This window comes from Eschscholzia californica, unplaced genomic scaffold (assembly GCF_041429995.1).
Source record: "Eschscholzia californica isolate CP2 unplaced genomic scaffold, dmEscCali1.0.p SCAF_2, whole genome shotgun sequence".
Taxonomy (NCBI): Eukaryota; Viridiplantae; Streptophyta; class Magnoliopsida; order Ranunculales; family Papaveraceae; genus Eschscholzia; species Eschscholzia californica.
The window spans coordinates 42,979,580-43,003,223 of record NW_028238309.1 but is presented as its reverse complement, the minus strand read 5'-3'; the positions used below and the strand labels follow the sequence as shown (position 1 = coordinate 43,003,223).

General features: G+C 35.3%; 3 long non-coding RNA genes across 4 annotated transcripts; 1 reads left to right on the top strand and 2 right to left on the bottom strand.

Moving 5' to 3' along the window:
• Positions 1-1,271: 1,271 nt before the first annotated feature.
• Positions 1,272-6,454, bottom strand: LOC147558111 (uncharacterized). Of its 2 annotated transcripts, XR_015234267.1 has the most exons (6): positions 6,373-6,454; positions 5,363-5,456; positions 3,126-4,037; positions 2,649-3,019; positions 2,009-2,097; positions 1,272-1,915 (listed from the first exon to the last, which is right to left on the bottom strand). It is a non-coding gene; the product is annotated as an uncharacterized LOC147558111 (long non-coding RNA). The 2 variants fall into 2 exon arrangements; XR_015234266.1 differs by lacking the exon at positions 6,373-6,454 and having other exon boundaries at positions 5,363-5,529.
• Positions 6,455-8,542: 2,088 nt separating this feature from the next.
• Positions 8,543-9,115, top strand: LOC147558110 (uncharacterized). The gene is made up of 2 exons (XR_015234269.1): positions 8,543-8,893; positions 8,997-9,115. It is a non-coding gene; the product is annotated as an uncharacterized LOC147558110 (long non-coding RNA).
• Positions 9,116-18,148: 9,033 nt separating this feature from the next.
• Positions 18,149-23,477, bottom strand: LOC147558109 (uncharacterized). Its single transcript, XR_015234261.1, has 9 exons — positions 23,163-23,477; positions 22,543-22,672; positions 22,168-22,252; positions 21,467-21,777; positions 20,646-20,677; positions 20,174-20,251; positions 18,976-19,010; positions 18,640-18,896; positions 18,149-18,548 (listed from the first exon to the last, which is right to left on the bottom strand). It is a non-coding gene; the product is annotated as an uncharacterized LOC147558109 (long non-coding RNA).
• Between the last annotated feature and the right edge of the window lie 167 nt (positions 23,478-23,644).

The following is a 23,644-nucleotide window of genomic DNA, read 5'->3' as shown; positions in this document are numbered from 1 at the left end:
AGAGAATAAATGTCCAATTATCTAGTGATTTAATAAGGGTAAACACATGTGAGTAGGATCTAGACTTGGAAACTAAACTCAATATATGTTGAGGTAGAATCCTCAACAAAAAAAAAAAATATATGTTGAGGTAGAAGGAACATGTTCAATGGAACCCAACTTATCAAATTAAACCAGAACACTATCAAGTATCGAGATCCTCGAAACAGTTTGGTGGGTGTCTCTACTGCATTCATTTTCATCGATGAGTCTTTGTGTGATTGATCGAGCACAACCACAAAGAATTAAAAAACAATCAAATACAAAGAGGAGCGGGTAAAAAAAAAGGATTTACTGAGTATGTCTGTAAACCGAGCAGATCTGCTTGTCTTACGTACTACAAATTGATTTCTAGGTTCTATTATTTCGTGGGTGTCATGATCAACAATGTTTCACCAAAATTTCTCTCTCTACAAATTTGTGGATGATGAAGAAGAAGTAGAATTAAGTTTACGGTTTATGGAAGAAAGATGAAGGACTTGAAATAAAGCTTCCAATTCTTACAAGACATGAGTAAAAAATCATAGTGTGATATCTCCTTCAAAACCGTTGTCCATATAAAATTTTGATATTTTTAATTGTTCCCATAAAATAGGTGTCCATATAAGGAAATTGGTTGTCACGTATTGGCCACCTCAAAATCTGATGTTTTTAACTCAGTAGTGGTTCTGGCTATAACCCCGAGCAGGATGTGTTTTCAATTCACAAAATGAAATGTAGTATATAATATTTGTGCTAATTGTAAAATCTATTGTCATTAAAAGAGACAAAAGCATTCATCAATTCATGTTAGTATGTTAAATACATTAGAACTTAATTAAATGCCGTTCAAATTTAAAAAGAAGAAAGAAGTATTGCCTTCATCTTTTAAATTGAGGCTATAGAATCCACTCAGAGCAACTAGGTCTTGAACAAATTAAAGGTTTAACAAACATAAATCATTGTGGATTTGTGGTTATCCGTTCTTTGGTAAAATAATTTGGGCCATCTTGTGCCAGTCACCTCCCTTGTTTTTCTCATATCGTTTTTGTTGATCGGGAATTGATATTAGATGCGAAATTATGCTCATACTTGTATGAGAACTCGATGCTTACCTTGAGGGACGGTCAGACACATTCCTGAGTAAGAAAGACTCCAACCACTGAATCCACACACAACCTTTCCACTTTGTAAAGCGTCTATCTCCCTTGTGTTAATATTTCTTTTATTATTTCAAAGAAAAAAAAAAAATCTTTTGTTATTATTTCAAAAGAAAAAAAATCTTTTATTATGATATATTTATTCACTAAAAGTATACAATTTAAGTATCTGAACTCCTTTCGAAAACTCCAGACTTGGTTAAGACATAAGTTTGTATTCCTATGATTTTCTCTTTGTAATTGGCACAATTATGCATTTGCTATTGGAAAGCAGTACATTCTTGTATTGATGCTACGTTCGGCTCCTTCAGGTTTGGACAAGTCTACTGAATCTTGGGATAAAACAGCTAAATTCGGTGACGGAACAACTAAATTTTGTGATATAACAATATCATCTGGTTTTGCCCTCTCCCCATCTTCAGCGATACTCCCATACGTCGTACCTACGGTCCAATTCTTTGTTCTGTCTTCCAATGATCACAGACACTTTTCACTGTTCTCCTTTGAGATACTTGTAAATGAACCCCTTATGTTACTTCTAGATGATTTGTTGTTTTGTCTTGTCTCATTTTCTTCTATTTGCACTCCACCGAAGTTAAAAAATTTTAGGTCAGAAGCTGGGCCCCTTTTCATCTTTCCTTGCCAACTGATATCATCCTCTGGCTCTTCAATAAATATCATTTTATGTTTTTCGTGGCTTGTGTTGCTGTTGCATGTGGACTTCAAAGGAAATCTTGCTACAAGGGACACAAAGGCAGAGCTGTAAGAAGAACAAGTCTGAGATTATCATGGAAATTATGATCGTGCAAGTATAAGAACTCAATGTTTACCTTGAGAGATGGTCAAACACATTCCGAGTTAGACAAACTCCAACCACTGAATCCACAACAAATCCTTTTCACTGTGTGAAGCGTCTACCCTTGTGAGTTCTTTCATTTGTTATAATATATCCACAAAACATAAACAATTTAAAACTCGAAGCATTTTGAAAATTACAAACTTGGTTAAGACGTAAATTTGTATTTATATGAGTTTCTCTACATAACTAACCTCTGAAACTGGTGAATTTACTCATTTTCTATTGCAAAGCAGTAATATGCAATTTAAAAGTAGTAGAATCTGCATTTTCTATTTCCTTTGGCTTATGTTGTTTCACATTTAAGCCTCTCTTTCATAGGGTGTTATGTATGTTCTTTGTAGATCGGAACTTATCTTCCTCATTAGGTGGTAGGTAGAATCTGTATGATGTTATCCCATAATTCTCCAGTGCAATGACAATGGCAGTTATTATTAACATGTAGTAGATCATTCACTAAAATATGCATCATATCATAATAATAGAGCTTGAAGATGATGAAATATACCGACTTATTCAATTAGATTATATATTGAAGCCTTCTATTGACTAGAATATAGTTAAGTCATAATTTGAAGATATTATTTAGCAAATATATAATACGGGTTTGATACCTTGAATAAGATGCACGAGAGCAATAAAGGTTCTGCACTTCCACGAAAAACTTTTCATTCTTTTCCCACCACTTTTCTTTATCCCTATCAATTCCTTCAGCACCATCACTCCTTCCATTTCCCATCGGAAGTTTCCATACTCTGTGTTTTTCGGCTCCAGATCAACTTTGGCCCTTAACTGTCTATTTTTGTCAGGATCGAACTGTTTCTCATAAGAAACCATCCCGCCTTGCTTGCCAAATGGAACCAATGCATTTTGGTCCGATAGCAGCGATGTTTCCTCCCACCATTGATACTTAGATGACCTTGTTTCTGCGTGCTCCCTTCAATGGAAACGTTAAATTTCCATTGTCGTCCTAATGAATCTGCAGCTGCATTCCTTAAGGAGTTGTTACTGTTAGTGCATGAAGGGGCTGATTAAGAAAACAATTGATCATCAAGATAATGCAAAAAGTATCTTGTTACGAAAGGAATTACCTCTCGATTTCACACTGGCTTGAGGATAATCATACACATAACTCTCACTTTTGTGCACGTTCTCATTGTTTTTTCTGGGGGTCGAGACTGAATTCTCAGGACCAATTTTCTTGGTATTTCGCCATTTTCCTGTATTAGTTACATGGCTATCTCCAGGTAGGTCTTTTATGCAGTCTTGAGACATGTTGAAATTCTTAAGTTGGAGCTTATCACCAGCTGGAATTTTGAGAGGAGTTTTCGGCACATAATTGCAATCAACAGGTGAGGTTAACTCACATATGTTGTTAGATCCATTTGACCTGTCTCTGACTATCATATTTGTCTAGCCAAAGCTCATTGCAGTTTCAGAATGTTGAAACACATTCCTGCCAAGGGTGGCCCAACTTGGTTTTTGGTTTTGTGAAACAGTCCTGCCCAAGTACTTCGCTCTTGGCAATTACATTGATTTGCAATATCTTGTTGTCACCCATTTGGGACAGATATCACCCCTCCGTTCTGATGGTTTGTCGTAATGATACTATCCAATTGAGGAACGAACCCTCTGTTTCTGGCTTGTGGTGCAAACTATTTTTCTCTGTTAATATTCTCTTTCTGCATAACTGCTTCTCTTACACTAGGAAACGACTCAACCAAAGAAGGTATGCCAGAATTGATTGTAGCGTGGTATCTCTGTCCTCATTTTCTTGTAAGATTTCGGGGAGTGTGCCTCAACATCGCTACTATATTGCTAACGAATTTTTGAAGTTTGTTATCCACCTTGGCGAAGTTTTTAGGCTTGAACAGTCGATGATATCTAACCATTCAACAACAAAGTGACTTGGTCCGACCTAATCATAGGTGAAGATAGTTAGGTTACAAAGACTTGAGAACATGAAGAACAGGGAGGTTTTGAAAGTCATCTGGTGGGACAACCTGAAATATAAAACATGACAAGATTCTTAGGTATCAGATCTCTTCCATTAATTCAAGCAGCGACAAATGGCAATAGAACAAAAGGCAAGAGAATAGACAATTTTCATTTCTTCTGGAACACCAAATAAGCGACCAGATACCACAAATGCTTCAGCAAAGTGAAGTGAGACAATTAATAAGCTCCCAGGGCAGAACCCTTAGCTTTTGCTTTGTTGCAGCTATGTTTTTGGAGATGTGCAAGATTCTGCATTGTCGTCCTTATCACGCATGTTACTGAGAATGATATTAAATTACCAAGTCTAATAATCATAAGTTTAGAAATATTAGGTAGGGACATTTCCAAACATGTTATTAGAATCAATCACGGGCAATGATTATTTGTAATTCTTGCAGAAAACAACAATGAGGGGGCATCCTTGAAGTTGGGGCGCCCTTTAATGAATGATATATTAAGTAATAAAGTAATATCATTGTCAGAGAGATTGAGGTACCTTAAGTATTGCTCATCGAATCAAAGAATTTGCATACATGCTAAGTAATAACATAATGATTTATCAAATAATAACGTAATATTATAGCATATTATTAGGATTTACTGTTGTTTATAGTGAGTTACTAATAAAGCCCTTAGAAAATTTTCTTCGTTTGTGAATTTGACAGAAATTTATTGAATTTGAATATTTTCTAATTAATTCAGATCTTAGTATCATTACCTAACCCAAAGTTTGTGCTTTCTTGTTCACAGTAATGTAACCATTTTTTGCAGTTTCTGCTAGTCCAAGGGGTAAAGTTGATTTGATTTGATTTTCTTCTCTTTTTCATTTTAATTTCTCGTCCAATCCTCTCTTTTTCCATGATATCTGCTTAGTAAATTCCGAGAGATGGCGGGATTTTTGTGAACGATTTCGAATTAATTCAAAGAGCACCTGAGCACAACTTTTTTATTTTCCGAATTTGGCAAACATTATTAGATTTAAATATTTTTCTAATTAATTCAAATTTCTAGTATCATTTTACCTAAAAGTCTATATCTTTCTTGTTCGCCAACAAGTGGAAACAGCTTTTTCGTGTTTTCAGAAGATCTGCAAATTAAATTGGTCTATTAAAGGTGAATTTGAGTACGTTTTTCTCTTTATGTATTATCTTGATTCTGTTTGAAACTTTAGCCAGAAAAGACAGCAGAGAACATGGTTTCTGTTCTTGCCCTTTTCAGCTGGTTTTGATTTCGAAACAATTCAGAGGGTTCAAACAATTGGATTTCATGTTAGAAAAGAATTAGAAAGAGAAGCTAATTTGACAAGGAAGAAGATAGAAAGGATTCTTACATATAGCCAGGACCAGGAAAGATGGATTTCAATAGGTTGATGATGATGTAGGAAAAATGGACTAGGGTTCAGAGTCCTCGGTTCCCAGGTACACCTGCAAGACCAACCCCAATTAACCCAAAAGCAGTGATTCCGGTCTCTAATGGAAGTCAATCAGATAGAAGAAACTCGTGAGTCAGACTTGTATTATGTCTGAATCTGACTCTTCAGTCAGACTGACTCTTAAGTCAGCTGACTCTTAAGTCTGTCTGACTCTTAATTCAAACTTATTTTTATGTCCGATTCAAACGCACCCAAATCAGCTCGAATCAATGTGCAGACAAGTTAGACAAAAACAAACACTGAAATCGAACTCAGGACAGTTCATATTTGACTTCATTTAAGTTATTCAATATTTACGTTTAGATGCACGATTTTTTGATAAATTTTTTGATAACCAAATTCAGAACTTCCATTGTCCCTAATAAATAAGATCTTTTGAAGTAGTTGAAGCACTCTTGTCCAAAATTCCAATAGTGGCTTCCCAGAATCATATCTACCGGGAACAAACCAAAGCTTTTCAAGCAGTGAAAATTTGCTGAATAATAGCAACTACTTGCATCATATTCCTCACGGTAAGTGAATACTAGTGTTTTTGTTTTTGCATTGTTTGAATCTGACTCGTCCACTTCTGACCTGTTTGAATATGGACTTGTCTAAAACCGATTTGTCTTAGTCATGGGCATAATAGTCATTTCAAGTTATTTCAGACAATGGGCTCCTAAATCAAACTTATTTTATGTCCGACTCAAATGCACCCAAAATAGGCTCGAGACGGTCATTCAGACGAGTCAGACACAAAAAAACATTTTGAAATCTAACTCGAGTCAATCAGATCTCGAGTCAGGTTTCAGCTCTAACTATATCTGACCTTCATCATCCCTATTGAAATAAAAACACTTCCATTTTGCCTTTTTTTAGAACACTAATTAGCAATACTGCAATTTACAGATGAGTTCCGTGTTCCTTACCATCCCACCTTTAACCTTTATTCTTCAGCTGGAACATTATCGGATGTAGTCTCAAATAGGAATATGTATTTTCAGTCTTCTCCTGTAACGACAACTCCGGGTAAGAGATCAGAAAATCATCATCCTCAACTCGTAAATATTCAAGTAGAGAAAAGATTAGATTTGGTAACGAATAAACAGCTAGAGTTGATAAATCAAGGGAATATGGTGCTGAAAACCCTAGAAAAGACTCACTCGTGAAATCCAGAGAAGACTCATGCCACCTTTACACAGTTTAGAGCTAATCAAAATATTCAAAACCCTGAAAAGACAGGACATGGTTTTGAAATCAGTAAGACACCACAGGAGAAACCTAAACGGAAAAAAATCAGACCTAGAGTTGTCATAGAAGGCAAAAAGCCCAGAAAGATTCCATACTCCTATGCCAAGCATTCTAGCACAAAAGGAAAAGGGTATGTTGCAGAGCACTGTGGGCAATTCTTCCTGCATGTTAGCCTTTAACCACGGGCCTGAGTTCCTCTCCCGTGGAACATGCACGGAATCTAAGAGTGGCCTAGTGAAGAAATCAATCGTGCAGGTAGAGCGAGGGTTGGAAGTAGAAAACTCACCAGCACCTGCATTTGATCAGAATCGTTCCTTGACTCAAATTCTCGATAGGCCCATCTCGTCGGCTGATAAGGCTCTTTGTACCACCAGGAGAAAATATGAGCATCCTTACCAGTAACAAAAACAACATGGGGAAATCAGTGAATGGAATCTTCCAAACTAATTTAGGTGATCAAAATCATGGTGAACTTCGATTGATGAGCCAAAATAATTCAAACTATGTGGCAGCAAATGCACAATGAAGGGGAGTAAAGAGAAGATATAACCATACCATTGACGAAGCAGAAATACATTCCACGAATCAGATAAGTAACAGGTGGAATACTTTGCACGCGAATCAGCTTAGGTTACGAAAAAACCAACGGCAGCAAAATAGTAGTATATTGAGCTACACCCCCCAAAATCTAACAAGAAAATGAGGACAGAGATTAACCACATTACAGACAATTGTGGTATACCTTCTTCGGTTGAATTGTTTCTTGGTCCAAGAGAAGCAATGATGCAGAAAGAGAATAATAACAGAGAAAACCAGTTTGCACCACAAGCTAGAAACAAATGGTTGGTTCCTCAATTGGATAATATCGTTACGGCAAACCATCAGAATGGAGGGCTGATTTCTGTTCCAAATGGGCAACGACAAGCTATTGCAAATCAATATAATTGCCAAGAGCAAAGTACTTTGGCAGGACTGTTTTCACAAAACCAAAAACCAACTTGGGTCACCCTTGGTAGAAATGTGCTTCAACATTCTGAAACTGCAATGAGCTTTAGACAGACAGATATGATAGTCAAAAATAGGTCAAATGGACCTAACAACATATGTGAGTTAACCTCACCGGTTGATTGCAATAATGTGCCGAAAACTCCTCTCAAAATGGCACCTATAGCTGGTGATAAGCTCCAACTTAAGAATTTCAGCATGTCTCAAGACTGCATAAAAGACATGCCTAGAGATAGCCATTTAACTAAGACAAGAATATGGCGAAATACCAAGAAAATTGATCCTGAGAATTCAGTCTCGAGCCCCACAAAAACCAACAATAACCTGAACAAAAGTGGGAGCTTTGTGCATGATTATCCTCAAGCCAGTGTGAAATCAAGAGGTAACCCCTTTTGTAAAAAACTTTCTCGTCCTGACTGCAGCAATGAAGTCCCGGATTCACACCCTTTACTGAAAGGGGTTAGTTATTCTCTCAAACATTATTAGTCTGAAAATATATTTCCCATATTTGTAGACACTTACACGTTGTTTACTACAGATGCCAACAAGAGAACCTGATGATCCCTGTTCATACCTTCTTGCAATACGGACACCAGGTAAAACAGCAGAATCGACTCAACCAGCTGCAAAAACTTGTGGTTCCCAAGTAGTAGGAAACATGTGCAATGAGAGTTTATGCTTATCGTGCAACAACGAACGTGAAGCAAACTCCCAAATGGTCAAAGGAACACTTCTGGTGAGAATTAACCGAATAATTGTTCATTGCATACCACTTAGATATTTTATTGTAATACCACCATTACATATTGATTCCCAATTTGGCATTACCAACACGATGAGCAGAAACCTTGCAGAACGGCAACGAGACGGAGTCCTAAACTAATTAGTAGATCAGTACTCTACTTTTTTCATGCATCCAGGAGTCTTAAACTGAAAAGGTAATTCTCTTACAGGTGTTTGCTGACCACGATTCAAGTGTTACACCAATAGATGTCCCAAGTGCCTGGATATGGCACCTACCAAGACGAACTGTTCTGATTGGAACGGCTATAGCATCAATATTAAAGATATACAGGATAATAGTCGTGAAGAGGGTAGATTAAAGACCATGTAGATAAAACAGAACGATTGATGTGAAACCTTTTTTTTTTCTAGGTCAAACAGCGCAGGAAATACAAAGCTGCTTCTGGAAAGGTTTGAAATTGAGTTTCGATTTTTATTTTAACTTGCTAATATAATATTCTGGAAACAATTGACAATCGGCAAATAAAAACTGGTATTGAAATTCTTTTGGCAGGTTATGTTTGTGTTAGGGGGTTCGACCAGAAAGAGCGTGCACCTCGTCCTCTTGTGGATAGGTTACATATTCAATATTGATGAGGAGATGAAAGACAAGAGAAAGCCGTAACCTAGATCTGTTAAAAACATCAGAAACAGGGCATTCAATAGTGCGTCCAATTACAAGAAAAGCATGCATCAAACGCTAAATTATTAAACATCATGATGATTATTTGATTACATGCTCAATATCGAGAGATTCCGCTATAAATTAATTGACTAAAAAGAAAGGAAAAAAAAACTTATATACTTCATATATATTTTCATCAGATGGAAGATATTGTTATTTGATCTCGTTTAGTCTAGAGCTTGTCAAGTATCGTGTTCAAATAGTCAAATGCTTCCCGCAATAACCCCTTAGTTTTTTTCGCCTTTAACCTAACGAAAGAAAACTAAAGAGCTTAATAGCCTCTAAAATAGCTGCTAAGTGCTGTTATCTTAATCCATAAAGTTATGTTTCCAATTTGAGTTTTCATGAAGGATTCAGCTTGTTGCTGAGATACCTTTTTTCCCAATATATATTGGCCTACCCAAGATTATGGTCTAATAAAAATCAGAAAAATATGAATTAGTGAGCATCAGAATTAAATCTCAGGATTATTAGTGTTATTTACTAAAACTATCAGAATTAAATTAGCAGATTAAATATAAGGGAAAGTGAAGATTCATACCAAAATAACTGAGCATCACTGAAAGAGAAATCCACGTAATCGTACAAAGAAAGTCATAGTTAGGGTTTAAGATGCCGCCAAAATATTTCATTAGGTTGAAGACGATCGTTTTAGAGAGAAAGAGAACGAGAGAGTCTATTCCTGATCGGCGTCTGGATCAGAACATCAGTTTGTAATTCAAAAGAAGAAGATCGGTTTATGCCGTTTTCTTCCCTATCAATCTCATTGAGAAGGATCGATCAACTCAATAGAAAATTTGAGTTTTTATGGTTTAATTCAAAAGAATGAGACAATTTTGGTATCGGATTAAAAACCAAATTATCGACTACTTGCAAGCATGTACCACCTTTAACAAAAGAAAATATGAATAAAATTGTAAACTACAATGCATTTTTTTTTATTTTTGTTGAAAACTACAATGCTTGTAGGACAACAAAATCTCTTTATAAATACCCAAGTATGCGATGAATAAAATTGTTCGAATGCATTTCTTCGCAATATTAGTTGTATTTCTTCGCAATATTATCTATTCACCCCAGACTAATTAATGTTGGAGATTATCTCCAAATAAAAATATACTACTTCCTTTAAAGCTAAGAGATTTTACATCTCGATACGATGGATTTTCCTCTCCCAAAGTTAAAACGACCTAGATTTCAATATTCATTTCGATGTTTATTTTTCTTTCCTCCTAGTATGTGTGTTTTATTTTTTTAATTTGTTTCCACTGTGTTCTCTCTTCTCTATCATTAGGATATATAAAAAAAAATTAGAAAAAAAAAATTACATAGAGAACAATAAAAGATAACAGAAAGAGGGGAAGTGACAAATAAAAGAAGATTTTATTTTGAATAATAGATCAACTATTCTTTCATCAAAAAAAAAAAAATAGATCAACTATTTAATTAGTAGAAATTTTAGATTATGTCATAAATTACCTAGAAATTTAATTAATAAGAACAAACGATGAGATAAAAGGTTTCAGACAACTATTTTGAGATGTCAGAAACTATCTATCGATTTTATGTAGGTACGTTTCATTTTTTAACAATACAAAAATATGGAATTTGTAAGTATATTTTATGTAATTCTTACTTGACATTCTTGATGGAGTTGAGATTAAGCGAACAAGATAGTAGTTACTAACTAGAGTGAAACTTTGGTGATAACCAAAATTTTCTCTTTGACAAGGGACGATATTTGAACATGAGATACGATGTGCCTTCTCTTTATCAGTACGGCCGACCAAAAACAACTTCACACTACTAACTTTTCATGTTCACGTATTTTACAATTAGAAAGCGTTTCGATTTGAGATTCATCAATTTAGTATACTGACGAGATACTGAGAAATTTTTTGGATCACACATATACATCAACATCAAGTAGCGGGTAACACATAAGGCATGCTATCACTAATAATTAAGTTACGAAACTCCCATACTCGTGGTTGGTCATTCTATAGCACAACATTAATGGCATGATACACGTTTGTCGTATAAATGAATTTCCGTTGCTGTCCGCTATTGTAATATTTGTCCACCGTAACAGATATTTGATTCCATAGGTACAATGTAATGTTTCACACGTCTTACCACGAACAACAATGTCTTTTCGTTATAAGATTCGAGCATATCTTTTATCAATATTCATCGGCATACATATATTCTAAAGGTTGCGACTAGTTTGAAAACTGTTTCAATTTTTCCCGAAATTCTTATTTTCATTTTCACAAGTTGTTTGTCAATTGTGCATTTGCACTTCATACAGTTTACCTTAAAATGTACTCAACCTTATATTTTCTCTTCAGTTATGTAATAACCATCTTTTTTGGTGGAAATGAAATATATATGGCTACTTGTAGTCCTTCTAGTATATTTTTATATGTAAAAAGTTTAAATTTGTTATACATAATTTTGGCACAATGGGTACATAGGAGGAATTGTTCCCGCATAAACTTTGACAAGTTTTCACCCTTTCACTATCCCTTCTGTGCTATCGTAATGTCGAAAGCTCCTAGTTTTCAATGTCATATTGATATTTTAAAAATATAGTGATTATATTACAGAGGTATTATTATAATGATCCAATATGTTAAGCAAAGGAGCACACTACAAAACACACTGGCTTTTGCTACGTTCTTTTCGCTACGGACTAACGTATTTAGTAGTTGTAGCAAATACTGACCAGTAGCTGCAAACGTCGCATGCAATTGCTATACATATGCCTGTATCCATTGCGTCGCGAGCACAAATTTTTCAGAATTTTGAATTCACTGTTTTGCTATGGTGCATAAATCATAGTAAATGGTCGACATTTGCTATACCCAGTCCATAGCTAAAAGCTGAAAAAATTGTTACGAAATGTCGCGCCAGGGGTGCGTTGTTAGGCCTCCAAAATTAGAAGGCTTGCACCCAAAATCGTTTTTCACCAAAAGTATCGAGAGCCTTATCCCTAAACAGTTTAGGAAACCTTTATACCAAAGAAGATTGAACTCGTCATCTTCTCCCAAATTATATATGTATTTGTTTATTTTTCAAAAATAATATATAAAATATGATAAAATACTTAAAAAGGACAATAAAGATACAATACCTAAAACAAAATTAACCAATCAATAAATAACGAAAAAAAACTGATACAAAAAACGTAATGCAAGTTTCAGAGATTTGAAGTGATTTCAGAATATCAGCTCCTAACCGTTCGAAGTAAAAAGTCGCACGTCTGTCAGTTATCTTTTAATATTTTCTTAAACTTTATTTTCACATATTTAAGGTATCAAATTTTCTTTAAGTATATTTTTTTAGTTATATGTTTTAATATTTTCTTACACAGCTAACATTTTCTCTAAGGTATCAATATTTCTTTAAGTAGTTTATTGATTTATTACCTATTGCTACAAATATTATTTTTTTAATTTTCTTTATGTTATATTTTTTAAGACTTGATTACCTCCTCTTTTATGTTTTTATTTTATTTTATTTTATTTGGGCATTGGTAAAATTTTTTCGTATGCACATTTTCGTTTTTGTTATAAGGATTAGACAACTTAATTAATAATAAATGTATCACAAACATCGAAAATATGATTAAAACAATCTTATTCTTCGATGAAAGAATTGATGACATACAATTTCCCGCTGCCTTATTGTTGTGTCGCAAATCGCCACAGAAAGCACTCACTATACCACCTCAAACTCGAACAATCTTTTTACGATCGTCTGGTATTGATATACTATTTTTAATCGCAAAAGTTACACGCTCGACGTCACGTAAGACTATTGAGTTTTTAGTGAATGTAGCTATAATAACCGTCCCTGACTGGAAAAGAGTAAAAAACGACTTCAGAAATATAGTTAGCCATCAACAACGATCAAAGCACGCATAACCACCAAGAATAAAAATAATATTTTCTTAGACTTTGATTACATTTTTTCTAAGGTATCAATATTTCTTTAAGTATTTTATTTTATTTTATTTATTACCTATTTTTATAAGCGTTATTTTTTAAACTTTCTTTATGTTATACACCATTTTTTAAGACTATATTACCTCTTTTTTTATGTTTTTATTTTATTTGGGCATTGATGACCTTTTTTTCCAACATTTTCGTTTTTGTTATAAGGATCAATTTATTTTTTAAGTTTATATATACATATATAGTTATTTTTCAAAAATAATAAGTAAAATATAATCAAGTACTTAAAAAGGACAAAAGAAAGAAGCAATATCTAAATCAAAACTAAATCAATCAATAAACAGCGAAAAAACTGAAAATGTAATGAAAGTTTAGATGTGAAGTGATTGAAATCAATCAACAATTAACGAGCTTTAGCTACACCCATTTCGCTACGGACTACGCATACCATAGTTGTTAGTCAACCATTTGCTATGAATACTTATTATTCGTAACAAATGGCGGCCAATACCCACGAAATTCTAATGCATTTAGTATGCCTGGACCTCTGTCAAAAGTTTCACAGGTAATTTTTTTTAAATTGAAAAACGTCTTTTGCTACGATGATTGACAGTAGTTAATGAGTAAAATATATTAGCAGATGTTGGTCTAGTTGGGCGCCAAACAATTGCGCCAAAATTTTAATGAAAAGAGCAGAAAGATTGGAGTCCTCCCTACCAAAATTTGTGATGCCCTAAATTATCCTCAAATCATCTCATAGTCAACTGACCAAAATCTGGGAAACCCTTCGAGACAGAGGGAGTCCGAGAAAGGGAGCCGGTTCGAGCAGCAGAGGCGGAGCCACTAGTGGGCTCCGCCGGGCTGCAGCCCTGGTGGATCAATAGATGATAAGGGGAAGTGGTGCTTTCTTTCAGAGGAGGAGTTGTAGCCAAGTGGGAAGAGTTGGGAAGGATTAAACCTGGAACTAATTCGTCAGGAGTTCGAGACCCGCCTGTCTAATATTTTTGCAACCTTTTGTAGGAAAAATCTGTTTCTGGTATTCGTATTTTCCTTATCACCAATGTCTTCAATTTTTTTCTTTCATTCTATATTACAATTCTTAATAATCATAGCTACAAATGTTATATACATATAGTCAACAGTTGGTAGTCCAAGTGGTTCCAAGGTGTTGACATAAACTCCAGAAAACCCTAGAGGTCTCAGGTTCGAATCCCAGAGAAGGTGGATTATGAGGGTATAAATAATGTTGTTGGGCTTCAGGTCATTGTCTTGTTGGGCTATAGGCCCGGTCTCGTTAGTGTTTGAGTGGGCGGTTATTGAGCTTATCACATCTATGATGTATCATATGCCAAAATATCACGACGTACGTAGATCGTAGTCGTCTTCCAAAAAAAAAAATGTTATATACATACTGTAACCAACAAAAGATATAAAGCTCCTATGTTTTGAGTACTAGGTGGTTATTGGAACGGGATTTTTTTTTCTTGTTATAACTTTTTTTTTTTTGAAGAAGATTCTTGTTATAACTTGTATATCATATGAGCAGAGGTAGTATTTACTATTAAAAATAGTTGATTCGTTAAAATAGGTTCTTACATTTTCAGGTAACAAATTAAAATTTATTAGATATACAAGAGAAAAAAATTTATGCACGTTTGATAATTGAGTTTTTTTTCTTTATTAGTTTTAGTTTTAGTCCGTCCCTTAATTAATTCCTGGCTTCGTCTCTGTCGAGCAAGAAGAAAATTTGTTCGAGCATCATTATCTTCTTCATCCAAGGTGAGCATCGCCATCACCATCATTCCTTGTGATTCGATCTTACATCAAGGTGAGCAAAGGTTTTACTAAGCATCATCACCATCTTTATTTTAGGGTTTAGAGAGCATCATCATTATCTTTATTATAGGGTTTTCTTTTTACCAATTTCTTGTATTTTTTACTTATTATTCCTGAAGTACAAATTCTTAGGGTTTTATATTATTTGATCCATGTGTTACTATAAGTGATTTTCTAGGGTTAGCTTTTTGTGTATAACTTGCATAATGTCTCACAATAAGTTAATTCAGCCTATTTAGTAGAATAGGCGGGTTGACTGCCTTTAATATGTTAATTCTGATAAATAAATTTGTACAAGAGATAATTTAGTATGGAAATCTGTAGAACAAATTTCAGACTTTAATCAAACTTTTGATTTTTTGATTCAAATTTGTCTTGATTTAGCAGTTGATTTGAACAAATCAATAGTTTGATAAAAAGATAAGGGTTATTTCCCTAATGGCCACCTACTTTGTGACCAGCTTCCTGCCTAGCCCCCTACTTTACAAGAAATGCCCATATGGCCCCCTCCCGTTATAACACCGTTACTCTCTCTCTTCCATTTCTTTTCTCTCTCCTCCAACATGTTTTCTCTCTCCTCCAACATGTTTTCTCTCTCTGCCACCTCGTTAAAACCTGCCAACTCATCATCTTCTCCGGGAAGGTCGCCGGCCGACCAATTTCCGGCCGGCGACCTTTAAACCTAAAAAAAAAACATTTTTTTTTCATCTCTCCTCTCTCTCTCTCTAAAAAAAAAAAAAAAAATTTTTTTTTCACCTCCCTCTCTCTCTCTAAACTCCGACGAAGGGGGTTACCCTTCGCCGGAGGACCTTTAAGGTCTGCCCGAGCAGACCTTAAATAAATAGCTTGATTTGTCATCCAGGTAATACCTTGTCTCTCTACTTTAACAATTTAAATCTCTTCACTTAATCATGGATTCGGAAATAGCTCTGTCCAGGTAACTCTCATTTATTTTCTTGTTACTATTTTCTAATTTCACAAACCATCTTCTTCATCTCCACTTTCTAATTTTGGTTATAATTAACTTTTGATTTATCACATTTCAGGTTTTGCTGATTATGGTCCTTTGGAAGGGATTTGCTTCTAAGTTTACTCATCTTCTATTGTCGCAAACTATTTTCCCGAGGTAATTTTCAATTAAATGAGAGTTTCTAGGTTTTGGTAAGGTTCTCTTGTAAGACTTTAAACTTTGTCCTTTTTAAGAGCAACTCCAATGTATAGGGTGCTGGGGCTCCCAATTTGAATTTAGGAGCCCCAGCCCCCAGCCCCTTGCCTCCAACCCGGGAGCCCCGGGGCTGGGCTCTCGGTGGGGCTGGGAGCCCCATGCTCCCGGACTTCCAAATGGGAGCCCTGGCTGGGGGCTCCCAGCCCCCAAAATATGGCCGTTGGGAGCTCCAACGGCCATATTTGGCGTGGATCCCCTATTCATTTTAATTTTTTTTTTAAATTAATTTTTTTTTTAATCTTCTTATTATTTTAAATACTTCATTTTTAAGTATTTTTCTCTAATTTTTTATTTTTTGTTTTTTTTGTGTTTATCTTTTTGAAATTATCTTTCTTAAATAATATCACATTTTAATTCATAGTCGAAATCTAATAATTTATAGTCGAAATTTAAAATCAAAATTTCGCACACGTACTTCACACACATATATTATTTTGATTTGGGAGCCCCTGCTGGAAGCCCAACGTTGGAATTGAGCAAAGCCCCGGGGCTCCTAAAATTCAGGGGCTCCCAAAATTGGGAGCCCGAGCCCCCACATTGGAGTTGCCCTAATAATGAATTACCTTTTCTCTATCTATCACTAAAACATGTTATTTAGTAGGAAATGGTTTCTAACCGGTAATATATTGTAGGGTTATTTCTCAAATAGCCTCCAACTTTGTGACCAGCTACCTGCCTAACCCCTTACTTTATCAATAATTTCCATATGGTCCCCTTTTTCAGTTACCGTTAACTCTCCGTTAACCAGTCATCGTTTCTCTCTCCTCCATCTCATCACCTCTCTTTGCCACCTCATGTATTCGCCACCTCATCGTCTTCACCGGAGTAGGTCGCCGACCGACCAATTTCCAGCAGGGCAACCTTCAACCATAAAAAAAAGGGGTTATTTTCCTAATGGCCCCCAACTTTGTGACCAGCTTCCCGCCTGGCCCCCTACTTTACGAGAAATACCCATATGGCCCCCTTCCGTTATAACACCGTTACTCTCTCCTCTATCTCTTTTTCTTTCTCTGCCATGTCACGCCACCTCATCACCTTCTCCGGCAGAGGTCGCTGGCCGGCGACCTTCAAACAAATTTTTTTTTTTTCTCTTCTTCTTCCTCTCTCTCTCCTGTTTTCTCTTTCCTTTTTTCTCTCTCTTCTTCTTCCTCTCTCTCTCTCTTCTTCTTCCTCTCTCTCTTTCTCTCTCATCTTCTTCTTCTCTCTCTCTCTAAAATAGCCGGCGAAGGGGGGAACCCTTCGCCGGCTGTCGGTCTGGGAAACCAGACCGACGAGGTTTGGTTATCCCAGACCTTCGAAGGTCTGGTTTCCCCAGACCTTCAGATATGGGAACTCCCAGATCCGGGAATTCCCAGACCGACGGGCGGCGAAGAGTTCCCCCCTTCGCCGACCATTTTAGAGAGAGAGAGAGAGTGAGAAGAAAGGGGAAGAGAGAGAGAGAGAGAGAGAGAGAGGAAGAAGATGAGAGAGAGATAGGAAGAAGATGAGAGAGAGAGAGAGGAAGAAGATGAGAGAGAGAGAGAGGAAGAAGATGAGAGAGAGAGAGGGAGGAAGAAGAAGAAGAGAGAAAACAGGAGAGAGAGAGAGGAAGAAGAGAAAAAAAAATTTAGTTTCAAGGTCGCCGGCCGGAAATTTGAACATCTGATGAGTCATCTAATGTAAATTGAACATCTGCAAATGATTAGTTGGAAAAAGGATTTTTAGAACTTCTTTGTAATCCGCCTCAAGGGTATTTAGAACTTCTTTATAGTCCGCCTTGAGGGCCGTACTTTGTTGAATTCACTAATTATTAGATGCAAAATATTGTTTAATAATAAAGAATATTTCACGACCAACCTGAGAGTATGACCAAATAAATTGTGAAATAGGGCAAATGTGTAGTATTATCATCACTGTGGTGTCACAAACTCTAAAAGTGTAGAATAAAATTGACATTTAGTACCATGGCAAAACAAATAATGGGAGTCAAAATAATGGAAGTATCAACTACGAATTATCCAAACTTCATCAAATTAATGTGTAATTGGTATCAACTTCAAAAGAAAATAGTAGTTAGCTCACATATGAAATATCAACTCAAACGAACAAGTTAGCTTAAGAAACTTTTAAACTTTAAGGTAAGCAAATAAGCTGCAATAGATGGCTTAGAAGCAAGTGAGAGTTTAGATCTCTTCTTTCACAAGACTTCACTTCGGTGTTCTCTTTGTTCAATCAACCTTGAAGTCAAAAGCTTCTAGTATTCTGTTGATTCAGTCTTCGCCTTCACAATCCTTTTTTCCTTCCCCTCAATTCTTGCTCATTTTCTTTGTAGAGTTATAGAGTAGCCAACTTATGAATTTTGGAGCTTCACTGAGCTTATTTCTTGCCGAAACACAATATAACATTGAACTCCTACTAAAGATTAGTGAATCAAGACAAAAGAGTAATACTTTTAGAGCAACAAAAACCTTACCTCTTTTAAGTTGGATGTTTATATCGGATTTGTTCACATACAGTCTGGTATCATCTTCCTTGGAAAGGTTGAAGATTTTGTGACTTTCGATATTTTCGGACCTCTCGTCCTCGGCTACTCTATTGCAGTTATATCTGGAAAATCATTTACAACCTTCTTCGCAACCACCGAGTTAATAACAGAGAGGTCTTGACTGACAATGCGTCCATAAACTGACTGACTTCATTCTCCTTTCTTTATTCACCAAAAGAAACAACCTGATTATTAAGCCACAAGTTACAACAATGTATTTGATCCCACAATCACGATAAAGAAATGTAAAATCTAATAGGAGACCTTCTCAAGAGAATGCTAGATCACCAGCCCATATGCTGCAAAACAATAAATAGAAGCAATCCTCAATTGCTAAATCTTCACAGGAAAAGAACATGATTCCTATCTAGAGAATTCTAGACAGATTTTTACAATTAAAGATCTCCCACCCTTGGTTGGAGTGGTAAGAGGTATAATCTTCCACCCTAGAGGTCAAGGGTTCGAGACACGCTGAACAATCCAAAAAAAAAAAATTTCTAGACAGATTTTTACAATTAAAGAACAAAAGAAATATATGCAACTTCCATAAGTTGTTCTTAAATAAACATGAACAAAACAAAAATTTCAAACCATCATAATAGATGAATAATATTTTGATGTGAACTCACTTCAACAAAGTGCGAGCGAGGAAGAATTGTACATTGATCTTACCCAATATCTAAAAACGGTTGAAATGACAAATTTTAAACCAATTTATAATCATATGTATTTGACTGTTCAATAATTTCTTCTCCGATTTTCAGAATGTCAAGCGAGTTTAGTATACCGACCATCACTTTCTCTCCACAGGAAAACCTTTCTAATTGGTGAACTAAATTATAAGACCAATTTTGTAAGTGAAATACTTGAATAAAGCAATGGAAGCTACTCTAACGAGCCTTTAGGGCTCGAGGATAGGCAATTGATCAAGCAGTCCCACATTGTAATTGAAGATCCTTCAGACCTGGGGTTCGTAACATAAAACTCATCTTACTGGCTAGGTTTACCAAGTGCTTCTTGGCGTTTAAGAGGAGAAACATTGGTTGGGCTAGGCAAGCTTATGCTAAGGAAGACTTTGTATGTTGTCAAGCTAAGGCTAGTGGGCCTAGGCGGTACCTATCCAGGTCTGAAGATCATATTCACTAAAGATCGCTCGGGCATCCGTTGGTACCAAACCCTAAGCCCAACTACCTAGCATTAAAATCTGCTACGGAGATACGCTGAGGTATATAATATGCTGGCTTAAATTGTAGAAAGCTAGCACGAAATAAAAAACAAAAAACAAAAATATGTTCAACTTGGGTCGTTATCATCTGTGCCCTAGTGATCCAGTTTCAGAGTCAAATATTCACCTGAGGTTCTTTAAAGTACCATTTTAACAGAGTATCATGGAAGAAAAGCCAAAAAAAATGACGGACAGTTTAGGCAATGCAAAGAACATGAAGAAGTAGAAAAAACTTACTTCTCTTGTGCTGCCATGTCAATTTTAAATTCAGGAGGGGCAAATGTCGGTGATTCGACAAAGGGTAGGTTCACATCACTGTAAAATGTGACAAGTTGTAAGTATACATCACATGAAATAAAAAAAGTATAAAGAAAGATTACCAACAAAATATGAACATCATCAAATAAAAGAAGTCATTTTTAACAGTAAGCTGCAAAGCTTTCTGGCTAGATACAAGTAAGGCTTCTCGAAGTTATAGTTACTCTTTGCAGATATCTAATATATAGAACTGGAGATTTTGCTTTTACTTGCATGTTCTTCTTATCAACCTTGTTTCTAGAAAGAACAATTGGGGTATCCTCGAAAACATTAAAAATACCAGATTCAAGCATGGTGGAAAGAGCTTATTAAGCAAAAGGATGTCTTCAAAAAATCGGCAAAGCCATAATAACCAAATAAACGAAAGAAATTGCCAAATTGGATACTATACCTGCAAAGATCTTTGTGCCATGTTGGGACATTCTTGTATGTCGACCGAGCGGTAACAGCAAACATAATGAGAACAAAGTGTTAGGACAGAAAAAAAAAAATAATAGTTTTCCATGATTCATAGGTAAAGGTTCGAGATACAGGGTTCTCTTCTACCAATAATAGGAACAAAGAACATAATGTACTCTCTACCAAAGTCACAAATTAGTAAGAGTTTCAAGAACTAATCTACCAGAGTCACAAATCTAAATCAAAACCACCAATGTACACAAAAAATACCAATTCAAAATGGTCGTTATAATAAAATATACCCAATCCAATCATCTCAGCCTATCGAATTCGCCTACAAAATTAATTCAAAAAGAGTGAATTGGAGGTTCTTCCAATTAAAATTCGTATATTGAGTCAATGAAGAAATTCAGAGATTCAAAGGTCACAACATTCAACCCTAATTTGAATTGAACAGATCAGAACAAAGAAAATGACATAATGATTATTAAATCAATAATATATAGTGTTTGAATCATATCAATCTTTTACCTATTTTGGAAAATGACCTGTCTTTAGGTTCATTTTGTTATTCTTTTGCACAAATTTCTCCAATCTTATGGTCATTTGATTTCTCATCCGAGGGCAAGTCATTGAGCATTGATGGTAGTGAATCTAAGTTATTTAATTTTCTTTGGTGACTATTAACATCTAAGCTAGGCTTGGCTTAGATTCTAAACATGATACAACAGAACTGAACATCTAGAACTCAATAAACATTAGTATTGGCAATTGTTCATAAACATTAATATCCTATAAAGAGTAAGAACTAACCTTCTGAGATGATGACGCTAAGTAATCCATACCAAATTCAGACTCTTCATATGAGTAATCGTCAAAAGTATATTGACCATTCTGCAACTTCTGTTGCGGTGGCTGATGTTGTTGTTGATAGTAAGGAAACGGATTAATATTACTACATTACTGTTTTAAGTGATTTCCATCGCACTCCAAAAGCATAATTGAACATAATTATTCGAAATGGTAATTTCGAGTAAAATGACAGCCTGGAATCGATGAAAGCAGTTCCCTTCACTCAGTAATAATATGATAGCAGCTTTTTCTGACCATTTCTCCCGCTATGCCTACATTAGTTTTAGTTGCAAACCAGCAGAGTCTGTTTAAAATTCTATGAAAAAAGAAGCAAAATGAACTACTCAACGTGGTGAAATGGAGAACCAATAAAATATGTCAATAACATCCAAATACTTAATCCTGCTAAAACTAATAAGAACCCAAATCCATAACCAGGTTGAAGGTGAAGATGGAATTAACTTTTTGTCCTAAACTTCAATCAGAGAACCTAATAGTACCAAACTTCAATCAGAGAACCCTAAACTCCAATCAAATAACCCTAAAACTTCAATAAAAGAACCCTAAAACTTCAATCAACATAGGCCATGAAATGGCATGAAATAAAGACATAAAAACACAAGATTAAAAACGAAGAAAAGCTCTGAGACAATATATGGTACCTATGAAGATGTCAATGAGAAGATAAACCTTCAACTCTACCAAAGGAAAACCTTCAAATCTTTTCCTCTATGCAAAGGTTAAATTCTGAAGATCATTAAACAAAAGCAAAAGAAAACACTATGATCATGTTAATGAGACAATAAACCTTACATTCTGCCAAAAAAGAATTGAATTGTCAAACATGTTGTATAACACAATATAATGAAATTGTATCTTATTATTAGCCCGTTCAAAGAAAAGAAAACTATATATTTCAACCAATTTCACCGGACAGTAACTATGATATAATTCTCTATGGGCAGTATATTGTCAAACCTGTGAACAGTATACGTAGTTCTCTATGGACAGTAACTATGATAAAATATCTAACTTACACCTCATTGCGGAGCTCCATATCGATCTCATCGGTTGTTCTTTGTGCTCCTGCTTGACCAAATATGTGTGATTTTTTCACATAACTGGAATAGTACTTAAAGCAGCTCATGTTCCGTATGACCCCCAAATCTGAAAAATGACCAAAATTTGTCACTACGAGAAAAAAGTTACTTAACATTAAATTGGTGGAATAAGAAATTGTAACATTTTGTGAACGATATTTACAATTTAGACTTTCAGATAATAGCATTTCATTCTGATTATTCGTTCAATAAGAAACATGCTAGAGGGATGAGAAGCAAAGTTATGAAACAAAGAGTATTTTACGACTCTTCAAAGTCAAGGTAAACATGTATACTAACCGGATGCTGAACTTTAAGTTACCAATTCGCTCAACTTTAAGAAACCATTTGGTAAAATCAATGTTAAATAAAATTTTACCGTATAAGCATGAATTTGTAATAGTTACCTAACCTAATGCGTCAGAGTTTAGAATAGAGAACTAATTGGGTTAATACACCATTAAATATTGATTAAATCAAAAGTATAACAACAAGTTACAAGTGGGACAAGACAATTGCAAAGACTAAAACCCCTTACCTCTGCGATTTTGACTTACCTTGGATGAATCAAGCTTCAGACAATCAACTAAACATGTTGGATTTGAAGAGAATGGTGATTTTTTTTCTTAAGCAGTGAAACAGATTTCCGGTTTGAGCGAGTGTTGAGATGGGTTAAGTTTGATTTAGAATGAATGGAAGAGACTAAGTGAGGAACAAAGAAGGAAGATGAGGGGATGAGAGGATGAGAGGATGAAGGAAATCTTTGATTGATGGACAAAAAGAGTTTTGATGGAGATGAAGAGTTTCCCGTTATGAGGTGATAGAGAGAAAACGAAACTTCGGTTTGGAGACGAATGGTCTTCTCAATCAATGGTCCAAATGATCTCATTCAAGGTCTAGATTAGTTCTAAGGTGGATTAGAGCCTCATTTATTTGTCCTAGTCAGCTTCTATTTATTTTGTCTTATTCAGCTTTGATCAGTGTTCTGTTTTGTTATATAGATATAGATGTAACTATGATAAGGATTTATCAAATTCAT